At 36.4% G+C, this 22489-nt stretch overlaps 1 pseudogene across 1 annotated transcript in view; it reads left to right on the forward strand.

Moving 5' to 3' along the window:
• LOC306863142 (dihydropyrimidine dehydrogenase [NADP(+)]-like) overlaps positions 1-22489 on the forward strand; it is a 184999-nt pseudogene that overhangs the window by 39561 nt on the left and 122949 nt on the right. The window contains exons 4-5 of the transcript in view: positions 12644-12753; positions 21139-21309. The product of the transcript in view is annotated as a dihydropyrimidine dehydrogenase [NADP(+)]-like (transcript). The remainder of the gene's footprint in view (positions 1-12643; positions 12754-21138; positions 21310-22489) is intronic.

Genomic DNA, 22489 nt, shown 5'->3' on the forward strand with positions numbered 1-22489 from the left:
CACTGATCCACGGTGCAAGAATAGATTTATTGAGGAGTGTGTTGAGATGACAGAATCCGGTGCTCACAGCGAGCGTTGTAAAAATCTCCCCTAATCTGCTTAACTTCATTAGAAGAGATCGGGGAGGATTACAGTGAACTGCATGTATATGAACATAATTCCTAGCAATATTTAAGCGGCTCATAGATAAATACATCATCAGGGATGCACAAACAGCAACAAAATAGCAATTAATTAAATTCCCTTTATAGAAAATTGCCCGTTAGTTGCCAGGCTTATGAATTATGGCCAGGTTGTGGTAATTGGCTGGATCGATGGCAAAGGTTATGACAAGGGAGTGTGCTTATACATGCAAATGTAAATATGAATACATTCACGTCCATGTGCCTCCAGTTTTTTCCTTTATATTAGGAAAAAATGTCTTTCCAGTGTGACAACTAGCCCCGGTTTTCCTTACATGTTCAAGTTTGAATAATTTCATATTTTTGATGCTGTTGCTTGCTTCTTATAGTTCATAAGACATTTTTGCAGGTGAAATCAAATTGAAGTGTGCTTTTATCTCATGGGATTTATCTGATGTCACGCTGTTCACCGTTTCTGCCCACCGCAGTCCGCCGAAGTAAATGCGATTTTACCTGCTAATTACCAAGACAAAAACAGAATAAAGGAGAGTATGATTAGAAATGCAAAAAAAAAAAAAAGAAGCTTATATCTGACCCTGTGGTAGGCTGGCGGGGTGGCTGAGGTGAGCGCAGATTGGTGCCGATGGAAAAGGTTCCTTCCCTCAATTACGCCTGTTCTAGGGCGTTCAGCGTATAATCACACGGAAATAAGCCTGCGACATGACTTTAATTGAGGAAGTTAACAAGGTTAGCTACACTTCACCAATTTCACGCTGCACAAATCACTCCGCAGACCTTCAAAATGAATAACTAAACCTTTTCCCCAAAAACAAATGCTGGAGAATAAATTTAGGCAATCATGTCATTAATCTCCTGATAGAAATGGGAAACTTGCAGACTCTCTTCTTATACTCTCCAAGCTAAAGGAAGCAATATAACGGAGCTTAACTGTTCCTCTGCTGTGGCACACCTGATGTACTCAATTTTCTTTTGCTGGGGAAAATTAAGGGCTGAATTTAATCTATTTCTACACCTTTTAACCACTACATTTACACTACCGCTCGAAAGCTGAATTTATTTGATCAGAAAACAGTAATTTGTGAAATTGTTACAATTTAAAATAAGTATATTGTATTGTTAAAATTTAATTCATTCCTGTGATGACTTTTTTAGCTTTTAACTTTTTTTCCAGTCTTCAGTGTCACATGATGCATCAGAAATCATTCTAAAATGTAATTTGATTTCACCTGCAAATCCTTTATCTCTAAAAGGCAAGCAACAGCATTTGAATATATTGAAAAACCTTGAATATATAAGAGAACTTGAATATATAAGAAAAACCAGGGCTAGATGTCACATAAGAAACATTTCTTATTATCAACATGTTGAAAAGATTTGTGCTGCTTAATTTTCTTTTCTTTTTTGGGGGGGGAAATGTGATACTTTTTTCAGGATTTTCTGATGGTTTTTCACAGGGGCTAGTTGTCACATAAGAAACAAATGTTATTATAATTGTCAACATGTTGAAAACAGTTGTGCTGCTAATTATTTAATTTTTTTTGGAAAATGTGAAATGCAATTTTCAGGATCTCTGATGAATAGAAAGTTTAAAATAACAGCATTCCTTTGAAATATAATTTTTTTATAACAATATAAATGTTTTTACTGTCATGTTTGATTAATGCATCATTGCTGAATAAAAAAATAACATTTAAAAATATCTTACTGACTCTACACTTGTAGGTAGTGCACATGACAAATAAAATTCGTAATAAACAAAAATCACACATTTGATATTTGTAAATAAACCAGTTACATTTCAGATGGCAGGAACGATAAAATGGCTTGAGTTGAGAACAAAAAAAATAGAAACATACATCTACATTTTGTCTGTTTTATTAAGCTAAGTATTCCCCAGAGGTTTGCCATTTGTCTATTTCCTTTTCCTGCCAAGATGGCACCTTCCTGCAGAGCATGTCTGTGATCTCAGTGAGAACGCGCGAAAGGTGCTGTAGGCAATCAACTGTTAACTAAGCAAGCAAGATCTTTTATTTGGATCCTTGTTCAAGCTCAAGGTGCTGATTTCCAGATCCGCTGAGTGAGAAGGGCGGCAGTCTGTGTGCGGCCCATCCACACCTGTGGAGGTGAACTTAGAGGTCACAGTGAAGGTCAGGGGTACGGTGTCCAGTCACAGCATTAGTGAAGGGGCTAATGAATGCTCGCTCATGCCTCCTGCCTCGCTCCCCGTAGTGCTCCCTATTATTCAAACCGCTGTCTGTCTCTCTGGTGTCTGATCAGTCAGCGGAGTCGCATCCGCACTGTCACGGCGCTGAGGGATGGCCGCGTGTTCCCTAAATGCAAGCTTATGACTCACACGGATGTAACGGCCGTCATCCGTCTGCTCGCTGATTTGCTCTGATTGTCCAGCGGGACAAGCCGCGCGCCGGGCGTCGTTAACCCCTCTGTCACTCCGGAGAGAGTGATGAACTTGGCTGGGGGGTAAACATTGCCCTTAAAGCATCCCCACACACATCCAATAGATATATGAATTTCAATTGGATTTCAAATGGTCTGGACCTTGAGAGGACTTTGGGTGACCTTTGTCAATGCACTACTGTAGAGGATAGCGCTTATATATTCAACCCCCTCACGCGCAGAGATCAAGGCTGAAGATTCACCATCAAAATGACATCAGGGCCTTTGCGGTTTCTTTTTTATTTTTCTGAATGGCTTATAGTGAGTTTTTCTTCAGTTAATGCGAAAAAGATTGTCGCTGTTGTTGCTCATACATATTACTACATATTTCTGCACAAAACTTCAGTGTCACTCGTCGCATACTTTTATGGACATGAAATATAACTCAAATCATGATGCTTATTGAGAAAAGATTACTTTTCTAAACAATCAGATGTAACGTTTTCTTTCAGTAAATGATAAAACAGGCTCAAAATCCCATGGACTTTTTATTTTGAAAAGGCCATAAGTGTCAGAAGAATTTGAAGATGGGCTCTTTTGACTCCCAGCAAACCACTTTGTAATGTTTTGGGAACAGCTATAGAAAAAGTGATTATTTACTATTATGGCATTTTGTATTAGGTTTTATTTCGTAATTTTCTAGTTTGCCTTTGTCATTTTTATTATTTATTTATTTTTTAATTATTTAAGCTTTATTTTATGTCAGCTTTACTTTAAATAATTGTTGTACTTAAACTGATTTCAGTTAGGCATTATTTCTAGTTGTTATTATTTTTTCCCTTTAAAATATTTCTGTTTTGTTTTAAGCATATTTGTATTATATATTAAGTTTTAGTTTTAGTCATTTTAGTTCTTCAACTTCAATTTATGATATTAACATTTTTTTCAGGTGTTTCATTTAATATTTCTGATATAGTCCAGCTTTTATTTTAATTAACAAATATTAAACAGTTATTAATAGATTTGTTAACAATAACAGTTGTAAACATTTCTTACTCCGTGCCATGCAGTGCTGAAAATGATGGCATATTAAGGTAGTGAACAAATACTGTGCTGGTATACAGCACTTTTACAAAATATATTTTAGAATTTTATAAAGCGATGATTTGGTGGCATATTGAGCCATAGTGCTTGTGCTGGTGATGCTAGTTTGAGCACAGCATTTTGTGATCTCTTTTTCTTTTTCAGTCTTGTGTGTGTGTGTGTGTGTGTGTGGGTTCTCACCTTCTTACTGATCAGTGTTTGGGTCATTTCAGCAGTTGCCTCTGTTCATTACCACTGCGCCACACCTGATCTCAGGTCAGAGCAGCAGCTTTAATTGTGAGATTCTGTTGGATTACTCACAAAAAGCTTGTGGGCTGATCTCCGTGGTCTTCAGCAAGTGATGTGTTGATAACATTCATTTTCTAGCAGTGCTTGCTAAGGTAACCATTAATTTTACTATTGCTAAACATAGAGTAAGTGATTTGATTTTAATAGAAAACTCATACCAGTATGCTCACAACCACCCACAACACTCTGGTAAAGTTAAAAAAACTGACTTTTGTGAAGAAGTTAAAATTGAAAAAGTTGCTACTTTGTTCAGGTATAGCTTTTTTTTTTTATCAGCCAGATCAATGTTTAATTAACTAGAGAAATAAAAATATCCTCAGAGTAGGTGTTTTTTTTAGCTATTTATCACTGCTAGCATGCATTTTCTGGAGTGTTAACCAAATGTGTGTGTGTGTGTGTATATATATATATATATATATATATATATATATATATATACACATACACACACACAGGTACATCTAAAAAAAAGTTAGAATATCGTGAAAAACTTCATTTTTTTTGTAACTTATTTCAAAAAGTGAAACTTTCATATATATTTTACATTCATAACATGTAAAGTAAGACATTTCAAAAGTTTTTTTTGTTTTAATTTTGATGATTAGAGCTTACAGCTCATGAAAGTCAAAATCCAGTATCTCAATATATATACGACCATCTCTACAGTATAAATTCTGGGTATCTCTTGTTCTTTGAAACCACAATAATGGGGAAGACTGCTGACTTGGCAATGATCCAGAAGACGAACATTGACGCCCTCCACAAAGAGGGTAAGTCACAGAGGGTCATTACTGAAAGGAGTGGCTGTTCACAGAGTGCTGTGTCAAAGCATATTACATGTAAAGTTGACTGGAAGGAAGAAATTGGGTAGGAAAAGGTGCACAAGCAACAGGGATGACCGCAAGCTTGAGAATACTGTCAAGCAAAGCTGATTCAAACACTTGTGAGAGTTTCACAAGGAGTGGATTGAAGCTGGAGTCAGTGCATCAAGAGTCACCACGCTCAGATGTCTTCAGGAAAAGGACTACCAAGCCACTTCTGAAACAGAAACAACATCAGAAGCATCTGCTTTTTGCTTTTACAGCAGGACTTTAGCACCTGACCACAGTACCAAAACAACTTCCAAGTGGTTTGCCGACCATGATATTACTGTGCTTGATTGGCCAGTCAACATGCCTGACCTGAACTCCATATGGAATCTATGGGATATTTTCAAGAGAAAGATGAGAAACAGTCGATCCAACAATACAGACGAGCTGAAGGCTCAATAGTGCCTCAGCAGAGCCACAGGCTGATCGCTTCCATGCCATTCCTCACTGATGCTGGAGTTTGTGATAAAGGAGCCCTGATAAAGTATTGAGTGCATAAATGCACATACTTTAAATAACTTGAACTTTTCTGCTTTGCAAATCCTTTTTTTGATTGATCTTAGGAAATATTCTAATATTTTGAGATACTGGATTTTGACTTTCATGAGCTGTAAGCTCTAATCATCAAAATTAAAACAAAAAAACTTTCCAAATGTTTTACTTTACATGTAATGAATCTAAAATATATATGAAAGTTTCACTTTTTGAAATGACAAAAAAAATTCTACGATATTCTAACTTTTTGAGATGTACAGTACCTGTATGTGTATGTAAATATGTATGTATATGTGTGTATATATATATATATATATATATATATATATATATATATATATATATATATATATATATAATTTACAATTTAAAACAACTGTTTTCTATTTTCAGTTTATTTTAAATTGTAATTTAATCTTGTGACGCAAACCTAAATTTTCAGCAGTCATTACTCCAGTCTTCAGTGTTACATGATCCTTCAGAAATCATACTAATATGCTGATTCTTATGTAGTGATTTGCATGTTGCAGCTTGAAATTCATAAATACAAACATGCCGTAGCATCGGAACAAAGGCCTGCTCTCACCGAACCGTCCGAGAGTCTGCTTTAATTGGTTAAAAAACCACAAGTGTCGAAGCAATTAAGATGACAGGTGAAACTGTGCAGACGGCATGTACATTTAACCTTACTTGTCCACTTTGACAGATCCTACATTCTCCCACCATATATGTTACCATGGTAGCCACACATTTGATTCCGTTTAACTTTAAATACCTCGAAACGGTATTTCTGACCGATGGTTGCACCCTTAAAATTACAGTTTACAGTTTGTGTTCTTGTCATCTGAATGGGCATTTTTATAGTTAGATCAGCTACAGCTGGATTAGGAATGTCACATCTAGAATGTGATCTACACCTGACAGCTTTGAGTGATGTGTCAGTCAAATGCATATGATCCTTCAGGCGGAGATCTGCGCGCACACTCTTCATTTTTCAGTCTGCTGTGTTTGCAGCTGTTGGTTATCCCCTGATCCCAGACAGACCCAGGCCGGATGGTTTTGACAGTTCTGACGGCCGCTGTCCTAACCCTCAGCGCACAGCGTAATCTCACCTCACCTGGTGCTCTCTTCCCACCTGTCCCCAGCCGAGCTGCACCGCTGACATCATTAAACTTGCATCCAGATGCCCGAGCAGACTGACACAGCTGAGTCTATCGGGCAAGACAGATTCAACACCGCACCGCACCGTGTGTTCAGCACAGCCTGTGCCATGGATGAGAGTTAACAAAGCACTAAAACACAATTCAGAATAAAACAGAACACGTTTGTAACTGGCAATGATCTCATCATATTATCATTTGACTACTGTGCCAAAAGTTTTTCACTGTATTTCAGATGATTAAATAGTAACTTGGATTGGGGTTACACTGGAAGATTTCAACATTGGAGGATAACAATTCCAACTAACAACAAATCAAACTTAGATCATGCTGACAACGTATGATTAAAATTTCATTAATCTAATATAATATAATATAATACCATATTTTTGAATAGTTAAAAAAATTATAATTTAGAAAATTTGTTGTGGCACAATAAAAATCAAGAAAGTGTACTGTGAAAGTAAATATGATATTTTTTTATTCCATGTTGGCTTTACTGTAATATATTCTTTGCATAATATATATATTTTTTTAATAAAAATTTGGAATCTATTTTGGAAAAATAGATTTGGAATTTTTATTTTGCAATATGTTGTGATACAGGCCGAGCAAATGTCATCAACACATGCACTACCCAGAATGCCACAGCTCCAGCCTTTTTGTTCATCTTTCTTGACATTAGATTTCTATAGATAGCTTTTGGCTCTTTGTATGCATTTTATTTTTTGTACTCTTGATGCTTTCAGCAGCATTCATCTGGGCTTTTTTAACTCCTTTGTTATATTCCTAAAACACTCCGTGATTAAAAGAAGATACAATTTGCCGCAACCCCAAGATTATGAACAGAATTATTAGTTTCTCCAAGAAAAAGTGAAGAGCTGAATTTGTGGAGACAACTAATTCATAAAGGTAAGCAATCATTAAAATGGCAAATCCTGGGAGGCCTAGGTTTTATTGAATTGTACTTTTCCCGTCGCGGGTTTATTTTGGTTGAGATATAATGAAAACAATGAATTGGGAGATTAGCTTCCTGCACATTCTAGAACCCCATAATACACTCATCATGGAAAACATTCAAACGCTAGATTATTACTCAAGTAAAACGATAAGGTAGGAAGCAGATATAGAAGGGGGAGAATAAATCAGCTTGCAGTGGTCCGCTAATCAACAGCTTTCATTTGAACGCACTGGATTATTTTATTTATTTATGATTTTTTTTGGGAGGGTAATAAAACAGCGGGAAGGAAAGAAAGGAAAAATTGTGTATGCATTTGATTGCGTTACAGCTCAGAAAAGTCCCGGCACTGTATCTAATGCACTGCACTGCAAGGCAGTCTTTTTCTGAGCGCCGCTCTCAAAGCCCAGCTGAATTGCTGTGACCTAGAGCAATTCTTGAACAAATAAGATTGCCTTCGTGTGTGCATTATTTTCTGTTGACATTTGCTAAGCACTTGGGCTGCTGGCCAGGGGAGACGGATGAGGGTCTAAAATGTGTCTGGATGTGCCGTGTCTTTAATGTTACCTTGGGAGAGGAAAAAAAAAACAATGGTATTCCTGTCCACAGCCGTAGTGCGGAGCCCCGGCATGTCAGAGGAGGGAATAGGTTATTTTATTCTCACTCTTTCTCGTTTTCGCCCTCTTTTTTTTTCTCCCCCAAGCTACATTTTTTGAAAAGAGAGACAAAAACTCTCAGCAATCAACTGAAGGTGCCCCTCTCACAGATTCTCATTTTGATCTGTTGGGTCTCATCTTTATGAATGTGTTTATACATTTCGACCTGCCGTGGAACAGCTGTTTTTTGGGCCATGTGTCAGAATAGAATTTTGTAGCATTTTGTTTTTCCCCAGAAGTCCACTTAGAACATTAGTCAAGGTTTTTTGCGCCAAAACCGTCATCATTTAGTTTTGCATGGCTGTTTTTCACCTTCTCTCTGACCTTAATAAACAAGCTGGATTTTATTGCTGTACCTTGCAGGCTTCTATATACAAATGACCTCTGTTGTGATTGGCTAACTCTTGGCTAAATACTGTTTCTCGTTAAGGCAAGCCTACTGAATAAGTGTTGGTTTCTATATGTGATGTTATAACTAGTGGTCAGTATGGGTTTTTAGCAAAAGATTTATATTTCAATATAAATATATTTCAGCGAACACTTATGGTGTATGCACCAAAAGCAAAGCGACAATTTGAATCACGTTACTCTAAGTTACTCACGAGATGTTTTTCGCGTCACTCATGTGAATAAAAACATAAAAACAATAAACATTTTCTGATACAACGGGATGTGTCAATAAGCTCTCTTCGTTGATTGCCTTGCGCGACAACACGTCATGTGAATTTTCAACTCGAGTTGAAGTTGAAATTGAGGTGAAAATTGCGCAAATTCACATCTATTTGCATCTTTGCATTGACTTTGTAATCTACTCACGCAACTTATTAAATTAACTTTTGCTGTGCACACACCATTAGAAACATTTTAGAGAGCATTAGATGGGACAAAAATCTATTTAGTGTGCAGTGTCATCAAGATTTTTTGTCAATTTTTATGGAAAACTTTGTGGATCATCTCATACATGGACTAAAGGCCATTGCACACTGAGTCTGAAATTTTAGCATTTTGAAAAATAAATACGATCTCACGCTGTGTCAATCACATTTACACACTGCCTCTAAAACTTTCCTCCATCATAAAAAAATTCAGATCGGATTTGATTTTCTGCATTTTCCGCATTCGTAGCAAGCATTTTGAGAGGTGTTTTGACAATTCAGAGCCACTGTACAAGCAAACGCCAAAATCCAGAATGGTGATTGTCAAGTGCATCCACTTTGTCTCGCAGCACAAAGCACTGTAAAGATCCTTGCACACCGAGTTCTCAGAAATTGGTGGTCTTTTTAAAGGGGTCATTGGATGCACAATTCACTTTACAAGTTGTTTGAACATAAATGTGTGTTGGAAGTGTATGTACACATCCATCCCATAATGATAAAAATCCACCCAGTGTTTTTTTGTTTTTTTAAATCCCTATTTTAAAATCCCCTTTTTCAAATCAGGCTGTTCTGAGAGCCCTGTCAGAATGACGTAGTTCTGTGCAGACCACGCCCACGATAGTTAATTGAAAAGACTGTCTTACCTTAGATCCGCCCTGAGTGAGCTGAAAGCGCTGACCACCATTGTGTCGACTCCGGTACAGGGGAAGACAAGATGTCTCAGATTAAGCGATTGAGGCATTCTGTTGTTGGATGTAATAATGAATATAGCAGTCGTCATTTACTCCCTACATCTGAGCCGCTGAAGACGCAGTGGATTACATTTGTTTTTGAAGGGAATGCACACCCTTATCTACCTAAATGCGTCTATGTTCGCTCAAATTATTCATTATCCAGCTTCACCTACAGAAGAAGTGAGTATAAGGGTTTTTAATGAATCTTTGCAAATCACCTTTCCTAATAATGTGCTAATTAGCAAGTTTCACGATGAATGATAAAGTAAACAGTCCCTCAGAGAGTGGCTCAGAAGAGAGGGGCGGGGTCAGCAGAGCTCATTAACATTTAAAGGAAAATACTACAAAACAGTTTGCTCTGACAAGAGCTGTTTTTGACAGGTTTGAAAAGGTGTTTTTTTACACTACCATTGAGAAATTTTAACCAAACTATGTTACAGATTTTTCATTAAGACCCTAAAGTATCATATCAACTTGTGGAAAATGGGCATCTGATTACCCCTTTAATATATAATATAAAGCATCAAACTGACCCACTGACATCCTGAAGTAAACTTTGAATCTCCCGTGATAATCCCGCTACTCCTTCCTCTCTGTATCTCAGGATTAGATGAACCCAATATTTACTTTCTTTTTCTCTTTTTTTAAAAAGCGAGAGGACAACAAAATCAACCTTACTGCTTGAAGACTCCATTTAGTACTGTTTTGCGAATTTTTTCGCAACGGATTAATTAATACACTTTGGACTTAGTGTGCAATGTTTCTATGCGTGACAAATGTTTAGGATAACGAATACGAAAAATGCATACGAAAATTTCGGAAGCAGTGTGCAATCACCTTAAAAGCAACAAAACCTGATTTTACAAGGTCTTCAACGAAATGAATACTTTCATCTGAAGTGCATTACAATGGTCAAAAGTGTTTACTATTTTAAATAAAAGCTGTTCTCTTTATTTTTATTCATCAAAATAAACAAACAAACAAATAATCCTGAATAAAAATGTATCCCTGTTTCCACAAAAATGTTAAGCAAATGTTTTCTACATTGATAATAATAACAAACATTTCTTAAGCACCAAATCATCATATTGATTTCTAAAGGATCATGTGACACTTAAGACTGGGGTAATGATGCTGAAAATTCAGCTTTGCATCACAGGAATAAATTATAAAAGAATAAAAGTATTTAAATAGTAAACAGTTGCTTAATAAATTATTTTAAAATATGTTTAAATTACTGTTGCTGTAGTTATGAAAAACTAAAACAAGAAAAAGTGGTTAAAATACTAAAATACCAAAAAAAAAACTAAAATAAAATACAAATATATATATATATATATATATATATATATATATATATATATATATATATAAACATTTGGTTGAATGAGTATGAAGACAAACGTTTTTATTTTTTCTTAAACTTTATCATGCAAAACCAAAAATATGTCTTAATAAATACATTTTTATTTCATGTTGTTTTTATTCAGCAAAATCTATGTCATTTGGTTAATTGGACTGGATGATATTTCAGTCTAGTACTAGTCATAATCACTACCATGTCTTTGATTCATTAATGGTCTATGGTTAGTTTTCTACTTTAAATTGTATCTACATTAAATAGAACTATTGTATTTTCAAAGAGCCAGAGCTTTAATACATTTGTGCTAATCTATTCATCGTACAGGAAGCTGAATATGAACCACTGCACCGTTTCATGTTCTACATGCATATTTTGTAAGATACACACGCCGATGATCATAACAGATGATGTATCGCTGATTTGGAAGAGTGCTTTTTCCTTCACAATAAGCGGAGAGGAACACCAGCGAGAGAGATATTTATGCGAGTGTGGCTTTATGTCTTCCCGCAGCTGCTCAGTGTCCCCTCTCTGTATTAATCATCTCGGCGCAGATCAGAAGTGCGATAGGCCTAGCATCTTCCGAGATTAGCCTTCATCTCAGCGTCAAAGCCCACTCCAGACCCTCTCCCGGGCCAAGACTCCTGCAATATCCATAATCCTTTAGGCTAAGGATAATTTATGATCAAATAAAGAAAAGCAGGTCAAAACTAATGTCACATTATGATCAGCCACTCTGGTTTATAAAAGCGGGACAGTAGCGCTGTGTGGTCCTTTGTGGCGCCGGTACCTGGCCGCAGCACTACAGTAATTACCCCACTGTCACCCCGGTAAGTGGTATTAATGGCAGCCTTGTGCACTCTAGTCTGCAGCGAGCTTTGAGAATTGTGAGACGGGATTATTATGGGCATCCAGCTGCGTGTGAATCTAAACGTGCAGGTGTTACTTGAGTGTTTACTCTGCTCTTACTGGTCTGTTTTGTGCACTTTTTGTGTCCGCGTCCATGGTACAAGTTGTGCGTTTCACATCGAAGGTGACGGGGAGTGGTTTTTTTTCCCTCCCTTCTTTCCACGTCTCCTTTTCCTTGCTCTGTTCCAGTCTTACGTCCTCCCCCCTTTGTGCTCATTGTAAAGGAAAAAGCACTCTTCCAAATTACTGATACATCATCTGAAGTCATTAGCGTGGTGAATTTTTAAACAGCTGTGTGTTTGTAAAATGCGAAATAATGATTGTGAGCTACAGTAGCAGCCCTCCCTCCCTTCCTTCCTTCCCAGCAGCCCCAGTCGGCTGCCTCCTGTCACACGCCATTCACATCCAGGGGCCAAACGTACCACATCCATTCTGATTGGGCATGAATATTTAATTGGGCAGCTCCAAATTATCCTATTTGTCATTCAAAACCGGTGTGTCATCAATATGGCGTCTTTTGAGATGTAGTTGCTGGGAAAAAAGTCCTCCGGCACAAAAGCTGGGGGTTTGATTTCCTCTGGGTACTGTAGAGTGTTTGTAATTGGCTGGAATGTGCCGTTCCAGTGGGGCGACGACACAAAGTTCTCTGTTCTTACTGTAAATAACTTTACTTTGCATTGCATGTGGGCTAATTCAAGCACAGTGTTGTTTTCTTACAAATGTTTGAAGTGTGCTGATGCACCGTGTCAGAAAAGCCACCCTGACCAATCTGAACATAAAGGCCTTCATTACCAGTATTGCAAACAAGGTATGTTGTGTATCTGCACATTGACTTTCTTAATAAATATTTCTGGTCTCATTGTGCTCAATTGAAGTAAAGGTTTGACTTTGTAATGTTTCATCAAAATGTGAGATCTTGCTCTGTCTCGAAACAACTTTCCTTTACAGTGATGTCACTTGGCGTATTATTGAGATACTGTTAACATTTAAAGTGTTAATATTAATTTATTATTAATTAATATTAAATCTTTATAAAGAGTAATATTTATGTTAAAGTTTATTAAATTCGTTGAGTGTATATGTACATTGAGTGTATATATGTGTATATATATATGTGTGTGTGTGTGTGTATATATATACATACATACATACATACATACATACATACACATATATATATATATATATATATATATATATATATATATATATACATACGTATACATATACACAAATCTTTATAAAGAGTAATATTTATGTTAGTTTATTAAATTCGTTGAGTGTATATGTAAACTGAGTGTATATATGTGTATATATATATATATATATATATATATATATATATATATATATATATATATATACACGTGTGTGTGTGTCAGTATGTATATGCGTACTATATATACACATACACACACAAACGAAAGTGTTTTTTTATTTTTATTATTTATTATATTTGTATAATTGTTTATATTTTTTATATATATATTACATTTTCACTATAATAGCCTTATTTTACATCATACTGTAGTCTGGCAAGAACATGTTTAGCTACTTTCTATTGCTTGTCAGTTGCCGGTCAGATTAGGAAGACGGGACATTGCCATTTTCAAGAGCGTTTTATTGGACAGATAGTCCTATTATTCCCCTGTGCACACAGGAAGAGAGGGAGTATTTTAAATGCGTATATCCACTAAAAGCTAAAATGTTTAAGAATACACTCGCATATATATGGCCTCAAAGCTAACAGACATGGACTAAAAGCCACAAAACTTTGATTTTCATTTCATGGGCATCTATTTCTGGGTATCATAATTTCTTTTAGCATCTCGGATATAGCAAGCCAACAAGATCTGGGACACATCAGCCCAATAACAAACAGCAAAACAAACAGAAAGAACTATTATCTAACGCATCACATTTTATATATTTCCCTTACGTTGTACAACAGGTTCCTTATATAAGATATGTAATTTTCGTATAAAATATATTTCTGTAGAGGAAGGCATTTTTATAATGGTGTTAATGTTTACATTTCATATTGCATGAATATGAAATGTCATATTTTTCTTTCTTTGCTTTCCACCCCCCTTCTTTTCATCTGTAGTGGGCTCTTGGGTTGATTAGATTTTTTCCAAGCAGACTCCAGGGATTTCAAATGCCACTACATAAGTCACAGCTTATATATGCATGTCGTTTTATCTTAAGTTCATCATCAAGTTTAATTACATTTAGAAACACAATCTCAATCGAATTTTTTCTGCATTTACATGTATGTATTTTCATGTATTTTGCGTCATACAACAGCGCTTCTCAATTTATTTAGCTTCAGAATCCAGATTTAACACCCGAACCGGTCAATCTGAACACTCTCTCGAATTGGAGGGAGTTGTAGTAAATGAAGCATTTCTAAAAGCTTGCCAATAATGAACAATAATCGGTTTTACAGCTCTCCAGGATTTTGCAATTCTGCGACCGCTGAATTTATCGCAAAATCAAGCAAACTCCACAATTTTCGCTAGAGCTCGCAAATTTTCGTAATTGCCACAGATTTTCCGCAGATTTTGGGCTTAGACGCGTCCCGTGACGTCATCATAACGCGCATTCAGTCAAAGTAAGGTTGTTTCTCAGTTTGAAAAATGGAATGAAAAGCCTTGCATTCTCATCATGCCCAATTTACAAGAGCTACATTGGACAAATTAATGGATTTAACGTAACTACAGGAACAACTTGTGGCAGAAATGGTCTATTGTTTTCGAGTGTTTTTAAACTTCACACAACTTTTCCCAGCACTTTAAAGCTTCAAGCATTACCAAATTTGAAAGGTATTTTTAATGTGATGACATTATTTGTTCATCCTGCATAGGTTGCCTCCATTTATAAAACTAAAAGTTTCATAATGTAGGAAAGCAAACACTTATTTAAAAATAAAAAGGACATTAAATTGCCATTTCCACTCCCTATATATATATATCAGGGCTCCAGACAAAAAAATCGAGTAAGGAGCCATTGGCTCCTATAAAAGAAAGACTTAGGCGCCAAATTATTTTTTTAGGTGCCACAGAATAAAAGTGGTTTATTTTATTATTATCATTTTATTTTCCCCCCCTATTTTAACATTTCAATCATTTTGTCATGTGTTTATGTCTTATCTTTTCTAGGCTTTATCAGCATTTTAATCCATCTTGTAGATGATCAGGTCGACCGGGGGACTAAGGTTCACTTAAAGTGTGAATTAAATGTCTTTTACAACTTGAAATATACAGTCACAAAGAATTGTTCGTTACACAGAATCTGTACCAATATCATGGACCATAAGCATCACTTGGCAACTGAGTGCAGTGCATCCTATAAATGTTGTCATGTCTTTCACACATTAAGTCTGTTTTTCTTCATTAGTAAAATGCAATTTTATAGGAGGAGTTGAATCATGTACAACACAATAAGTAAAAATATTAATATGCAACAGCGCATAAATATAGCAAAACGCTCCTCTTTATAGTTATTTTTCTAGCTGACTGATGAGTTTATGGACACTGAGTGGTTATTCTGAGGTAAATGTATTACAATGCAATGTTTTCAAGCTTTATACATTTCCTCAGTTTGAAACACTGAATGAGATTTTCCATAAAACATTTCAGTAAGTTGTACTATAGGCTTTCTTATTGCCTACCTTTTGATCATGTTCATTTCATACTATAGTAGTAAATCGAAATATATAATGGGTTCACTTGCTGCTTTAACTGAGGTGCTAAAGAGATCGCGCCTGAGCATTAAGTGACTATGACTAAATGCAAATACTTTGCTAGACGAATAGCATATACATTGTTATTCACTATTTTACCTTCTTCTCATGTTTACAGTTCCCCATGAGGCCTCACCACTGAAGTTAAGTGCGAACTGGAATGGGTCTGGTTTGTGGCAAACGGTTAAAAAGTCTTCGTCTCTCATTTTCTGAATGAATGTCTCTGTCCCCTAGAGCCTCCTCAATTCTATTCAAAATGTCAGGAGTAGTTAAAATTGTTTCTACAATGCGCCTAGCCATTTTACCTCACTCATTTACATTAATAATAGCAGAGGTTTATGGGTAAAATGTAATTGAGTGGCGCCAAATTAACTTGTATCTGTTTAGATTGGTCAGCGCAGCGCTGGTGAGGATTGTTCGCGCCGCGCTGCCCATTGGGTGTCGCTAGGAAACACGTCCGCGCTGCGCTGACGAATCGGCCGCGCGGCTCGGACCATTGAACCGCGCAGATGACATGTCAGCGCGGCGCGAGCTCTGTAAACCCCCGCTGTCTCGTCCCACTTTTGGTTTGAATGGCTTCCCATACATACACGGACCGTGTGGACGCGGGGTACTGGTGTTTATATTATCACCTTTCAGGTCTCTCTCACTGCGTTCAGCAGACTGTGTGCGGCAGAGACGAGGACTGTTTGAAACTCTTTTCCAGTAAAACTTTGATGCGCATCGTCTTATGTAAGTTTAATACGTGAACATAACAAAAGATGTGAGCGCAAAACAATCGGGAAAAAAGTCCTTTCATGCAAATTATATACAGTCGCCAGTGGCGACCTCAGCAAAAACTTCACTCGCAAATTAATATTTTTGGTCGCAAATGCGACCATTTTAGTCGCAGTTTGGAGCCCTGTATATCTATATCTCAAACTATATTTAGCGATTATGAATGACAGTAATGAAAGTTAATTTTACCTGCATCTTAACTACCCAGACAGCACAAGTAAATCTGTAAGACGTCTGCTAAAGATCTGGGAAACATCTGCCATGTAATCTTATAAATGTCTCAGAAGCGGTTTTACATGCATTCTAATAAACGTCTATTTGACATCTGACAGGAAATTTCTTAGAGACGTATTGCAGATGAGCAAATACCCTAAAAAGTACATCTTGCATATGTAAATGCAGACATCAAATAGACATCTCCGAGATGTATATGTGCGATTAGGGTGAGTGCTTTACTGTCAGGTGCTGGAGCCACCTTAGAACTTAATGGCACTGGTGTCCTCAAAAGTTTGTCTGGAGCCCTACGATGGTTCTCGAAGTCAGAAATGTTATAACAATGTTAGAAGAATGTTGTCCATGGTATATTTTCACTGCAAAACAATAAGAAATGCAGCAATTATCACCCCAAATTTTGAGAAAAGCCACAGCAAAATCAGTAATTTTAGGCCACAAAAATCTGAAAAAAGTCCCACGATATCCAGGAGGGACTGGTTTTACAGTAAAAAGATTGGTTTGAAAAATAAGTTGGGATTTGTCAAGATGATCTCAAGGGTGAAAATGACCTTCAGCCTCCATGTTTTGGTCAAAAAGCTTTCTCAAAAGTGTTTTAGAGGGCAGCATTTCTCCACAATTCACCACAAACTCGCACATAAAGGTATGAAACGCCCACTTTTCATGATCCAGATGGATTACATTATGTCTCAGAAATACATCACTTTACGGAAATAAATGGCTTTGCGTTTACTCAGCTTAAGAAACATAAAAATGTTTGAATTGGCAGTCCCAGCTGGTCTCCATCTACTAAAACCCAAGCCAACATCACACCAGGTGTCAGACCTGAGCTCTTCGTCAGGATGGCATACATTGCCGTTGTAACAGACGTAATTGTGACATCCATAGCTGATGCAGAACGAGGCTGAACCGCGGTGGTGAACTTTGAGTTATGCTTTTAATAAGAGATCTGCTGTTGGATGCTGTGAATTATTCGCGAGGAATAATGAGTTTTTGTGCTCATTTGTTTGACTTTTGAGGAAGCGTTTTAAAGCAGTACTACAGCGGCGCTTATGGATGCATTGCAACTGTGTATTTGAATATCAGTCATTCATTTGAAGCAGGAAAACTGACTTATACAATCAGCATTTGAATAAAGCCCTTGGAGAACAGCTTTAATGCGTGTTGCTGAGAACACTGTGTTGTCTATGCAGCGCTGTTGTTCTTTCAAGGTTTCCGTCATACCGTGCATTCTGTGAGTTTAGTGCCATTGAAGCGTTCTGGCCTTAATTCAAGGCTGTCTGAAGAAGAGAGATGGCAACTGCGTGACACGTGTCAGTCAGGGGGATGATTACTGTCAGAATAGGCCTGTTAGACGAGACCGAAAGAAGAGAATGAAAAGAGTTTGCTCAAAGTTTTCTTTCAATGCCAGTATTGGGTGCTTGTATATGACTAGAAGTGTTAAACGTGCATTTTTTGTTAGTTATAGCATGCCCTAATAGAAATGAATAGTGCTTTTGAAAAGTATGAATTCACTCATTTCAGTAGCCTAATAAAAGCTGTTTTATTTCAGATGGAATGGGTCAGGGAGATATTGTGATTACATGACCAGCCACATACTATGCACTATATGTTCCCTGTTGTTTGATTTTTGCTCTCAGAATAAATTAATCATGGCTGTATACAGGCATTGATAACTGAAAACTGCTATTGCAAGATGCTGCATGTTGCTTTTGTTGGCTTTTTTCAGAAGCCAGAAAGAGCTTTATTGCCAAGTATGTTTGCACATACAAGGTTTGCAATCTGCTATTTGTTTTGGTGTCACAAGCTTCCAGTACACAGGGACAACAACAACATACAGATAATAAAAATAAGATGTGAATAAAATACACATACTGTATATATAAACAAACTAAAGAATAGGATGTACAGATTTGCTATAAAATAATTTTTTTTTTATTTTTTTTTTTTATATTTTTTATGCCATTTCATGCCATGCCAGAATGCAATTTTTTTTTCTAAAGTGACAGCAAAACATATATAATGTTACAAAAAAAATATTTCAAATAAATTCTGTTCTTTTGAACTTTTTATTCTTCAAATTATCCTGAAAAAAAGTATCATGGTTGCCACAGTAACATTAAGCAGCAAAACTGAAAAAAAGATCAATGTATATTTCACGTAATACTATAGCATATAGCTAAAATTGTTCTATCTAATTAAAAATAGACAGTTTCATCATGTGATACTGAAGATTGGAGTAATGGCGGCTGAAAATTTTGCTTTGTATAACAGAAATAAATTACATATTAAAATATATTCAAATAGAAACAGTCATTTTAAATTGTAATAATATTACATATTTCACTTTTTTGCTGTATTTTTGATCAAATAAATGCAGCCTAGGTGAGCATAAGAAAAAAAGTACATTAAGCAAATGACATTTTCCTAATAAGAAAACACAAATAAAAATAAATACATGATGTGCACATATGGGATGAAATGGTCTATTTTTAATTAGATTTAAATATTTTATCTATATACTATAGTACTTCATAAAATATACATGTGCATATTATTTTTTTGTATGTCAGGGCTCGAAATTAACATTTTTACTTGGTAGCACGGCAAAAATGTAGGTGCACCCACCAAAAATTAATGAGCACCACAACTACAAATGATATATTAACAGATTTCATCTTTACATTCTTAAATTTAATGCAGATTTTAAATTGGTAAATATTAGCTGTCATTCACCCAGTCACTGCTTTCCGCTGTCAGGTGACAGGGAGCTAACTACCACGGGAAATGCAAAGGGCTGACGAAGAGAGAAAATGATTCGTAAAACACCTAAATTAATCTGAGTTTGGTTAAACACAGAGAGAGAGCTCTCTTTGACGAGGGTTAGGATGGTGTATGCGGTGTTGTCTGCCAATTGCGCGGAATGTCTGGCAGCTAGGGGTGTGCGATATTGACACAAAATTATATCTCGATATTTTCTAGGATTTTATCAATAACGATAATTAGACAATATTTTGCTGAGTGTGTTATTGTGCTGATCTTAAAGACTACCGTGGACAGTTTGATATTATTCATATTCTGTGTGGTGGTCAGTTCACAGCAGTGATAGAAATGAATCTTTTCCAAGAAGTTTAAATTGATTTTTAACTTTTATGGTAATATTAACAATTAAGACATTTTTTTTCTAAAAGTGTGCATCATCATTTGAGTCAAATTCTTACATTTAATTAGTCAATTAGAATAGTAAGACATTTGGGCTGTTATCTAGCAAATTAAATCAGTATCAACAAAATTCATCTTTGAATTATTGTAATAATAATAATAAATTGTATTTATAATGCGCCTTTCTTAAACTCAAAGCGCTACGACATACAGTATACAAACAAAATAACAAGTCAACCAAAACTACATAATATCAAAATGGAATCACAGTAAATAATCATAAATTAAAAGCTTTACTAAAAGGATTGTTTTAAGAGACTTCTTAAAAAACTCAGGTAATGCACTCCATAGTTTAGGCCCGTTATAAGAAAAAGCCCCCCCCCCATGGTTTTTAATTTACAACGAGGCTGATACAAGGAGAGACAATCAGCAGAGCAGAGAGAGCGAGAAGGAGTGGAAATAGTGACCAACTAAGTGTGTAAGATGCATTTACACACTTCTTAATGCAGGACATGAATGCATTTAACCTGCAGTTACACGTGCATATATAATATTTTAATACTGTAAACATAAAACGTTGAATACCGATATTTGAAAATATATATATAAAAAAGAAAAGATACTTTGAATGTGAAATTAAAACCGCCAGTAGGTGGCACCAATCACTGTTAATAAGTGAGTCACTGCGACTGAACCGAATCATTTAAATGCTTGATTCATTCAGGAAAATGTCAGTGTTTTTTCATTTTCTCTCTTCGTCAGCCCTTTGCATTTCCCGTGGTAACGTTAGTTAGCTCCCTGTCACCTGACAGCGGAAAGCAGGGACTGAGTGATTGACAGCTAATATTAACCAATCTAAAATCTGCATTAAATTTAAGAATGTAACGTTAAAGATGTTATGTAACGTTTGATAGAACGGCAGACCGGTCACCGTATCAGCACACAGAAGGCACATAACTGTGAACGTTTTTAGAGAAATGAAAACAGGTCACACTACAACGATTATATGCACTCGCACAGATGATCCTAAATATATTTTGAGGTCGCACAGATTAAATTATGGGAGCATATGCGACCAAAAGGGTTGCTATTTCGAGCCTTGTATGTACAAATATATATGCAAATACAAATAGAATTTGGCCTAAAAAGGCAACATTATTTTGCTGCCTAATTTTTGGAATGCTGTAATAGCTGTCTGTATGTGATTCCTAAAACAATTATAGATCTAGATGTGTAGCTCGCTAGGCTTTGTAAGAGATTTTGTGTTGATGTTCACAGAATTATTATGGAGCCGCTCAGACCATTCTCTCAGACAACCCACTGGGTTTGACGTGTGGGATGGTGTGTCCCACCTCAGACTTGTGTGTTGGGGGGTGTAACTTGTATGCGTCCGAGGAAGGTCCCATCAACACATCAAACTGCTGGGGACTGCAGCAGTTTGCCACAGAGGTAAGACTATTTTCCTTTTTTTTTTTTTTGGACATGCACAATAGAGAGTAACAAGAAGTAATTGGTAACTGGGCCATGTTGCGTGTCCGATTCGGACCTGCATCGTCCACAAGAGCATTACAATTCAACAACCAGTAATCTTTGGACCACTGCTTTGAAAAGGTATATTTGAGGTTTGTAGGGAGAAAGATATTACCTTTTCATTCTCTGATTTCCATATTAGGTTTTAGTCAAACTGAATTTGTATTATCATTTTTAGTGGCTCACCTGAGTGAGAATCCATGTATGCCGTAGGGCAGATGGATTAGACTGCATATGAAGAGAAACTGAATGCTTAAGGTTTCGTATTTATAAAAATTGCTGCATAAGAACTATTCCCTTGTGTTTTAGTGGAGTTAACCTGTTAGAAAAGAGTATATTTGTTTTTGGTTGGATCCCATATGCTGTCATGAAGAGGTTGTGTTGTGTGCTAGTGTTAATGAAGTCTCTCAGCTCTAGTCGGCAACAGTATGAACTCATGATGTGTGACACTCTCCGCTGCCACAGCCGAGATTCGTCTCAGCGGCCCGGTCCTCTGACACGACATTGGTGAGCTGACGCCAGGGAATAACATGTCTCGTGTCAATCAGACAAGATGCAGAAACCAAAGGGAGCAGCAGATAGTCAATGTCTAAAACACAAGATGATGGTCTGCATTTCATGATGAGAGGAAGTGACTAAAAAGGAGCAAGTGCTGGCAAACTGGTTTACAGGAATTCAAGCAGGGCAAGGTTAACGTAATCATTGTTATTGTAAACTTAAATGCATAGAATTTGATTGGTCACGTTGTTTTTTGTTTCAAAATGACTTCAGGTGTGTTATTCATTAATTCATTTATCTATGTACGTTTTGTTTTGCAGGCGGTACGCAGCAGTGTGGTAGCTGGTTATTAAATAGAAATGAAAGTGCGTGGGTTTGATTGCTCGACTTGACCCACAATTGTGTGAACGGCTAAGTGGGAGTTTCCTGTATCTGGTGAAGGTCGATGGTCAATGCAGTGTTCTAGCCTTACTAAAATAAACAGGACACGAAACACCTGTTCACATAGATATTGTGCATATCACTGCAAATGCACTTGCACTGTTTGTTCATATAGCTTTATAATATGAATGCACAATATAATCAGTTATCTATGGGAGCA

The sequence above is a fragment of the Barbus barbus genome, assembly GCF_936440315.1.
Source record: "Barbus barbus genome assembly, chromosome: 44".
Classification (NCBI taxonomy): Eukaryota; Metazoa; Chordata; class Actinopteri; order Cypriniformes; family Cyprinidae; genus Barbus; species Barbus barbus.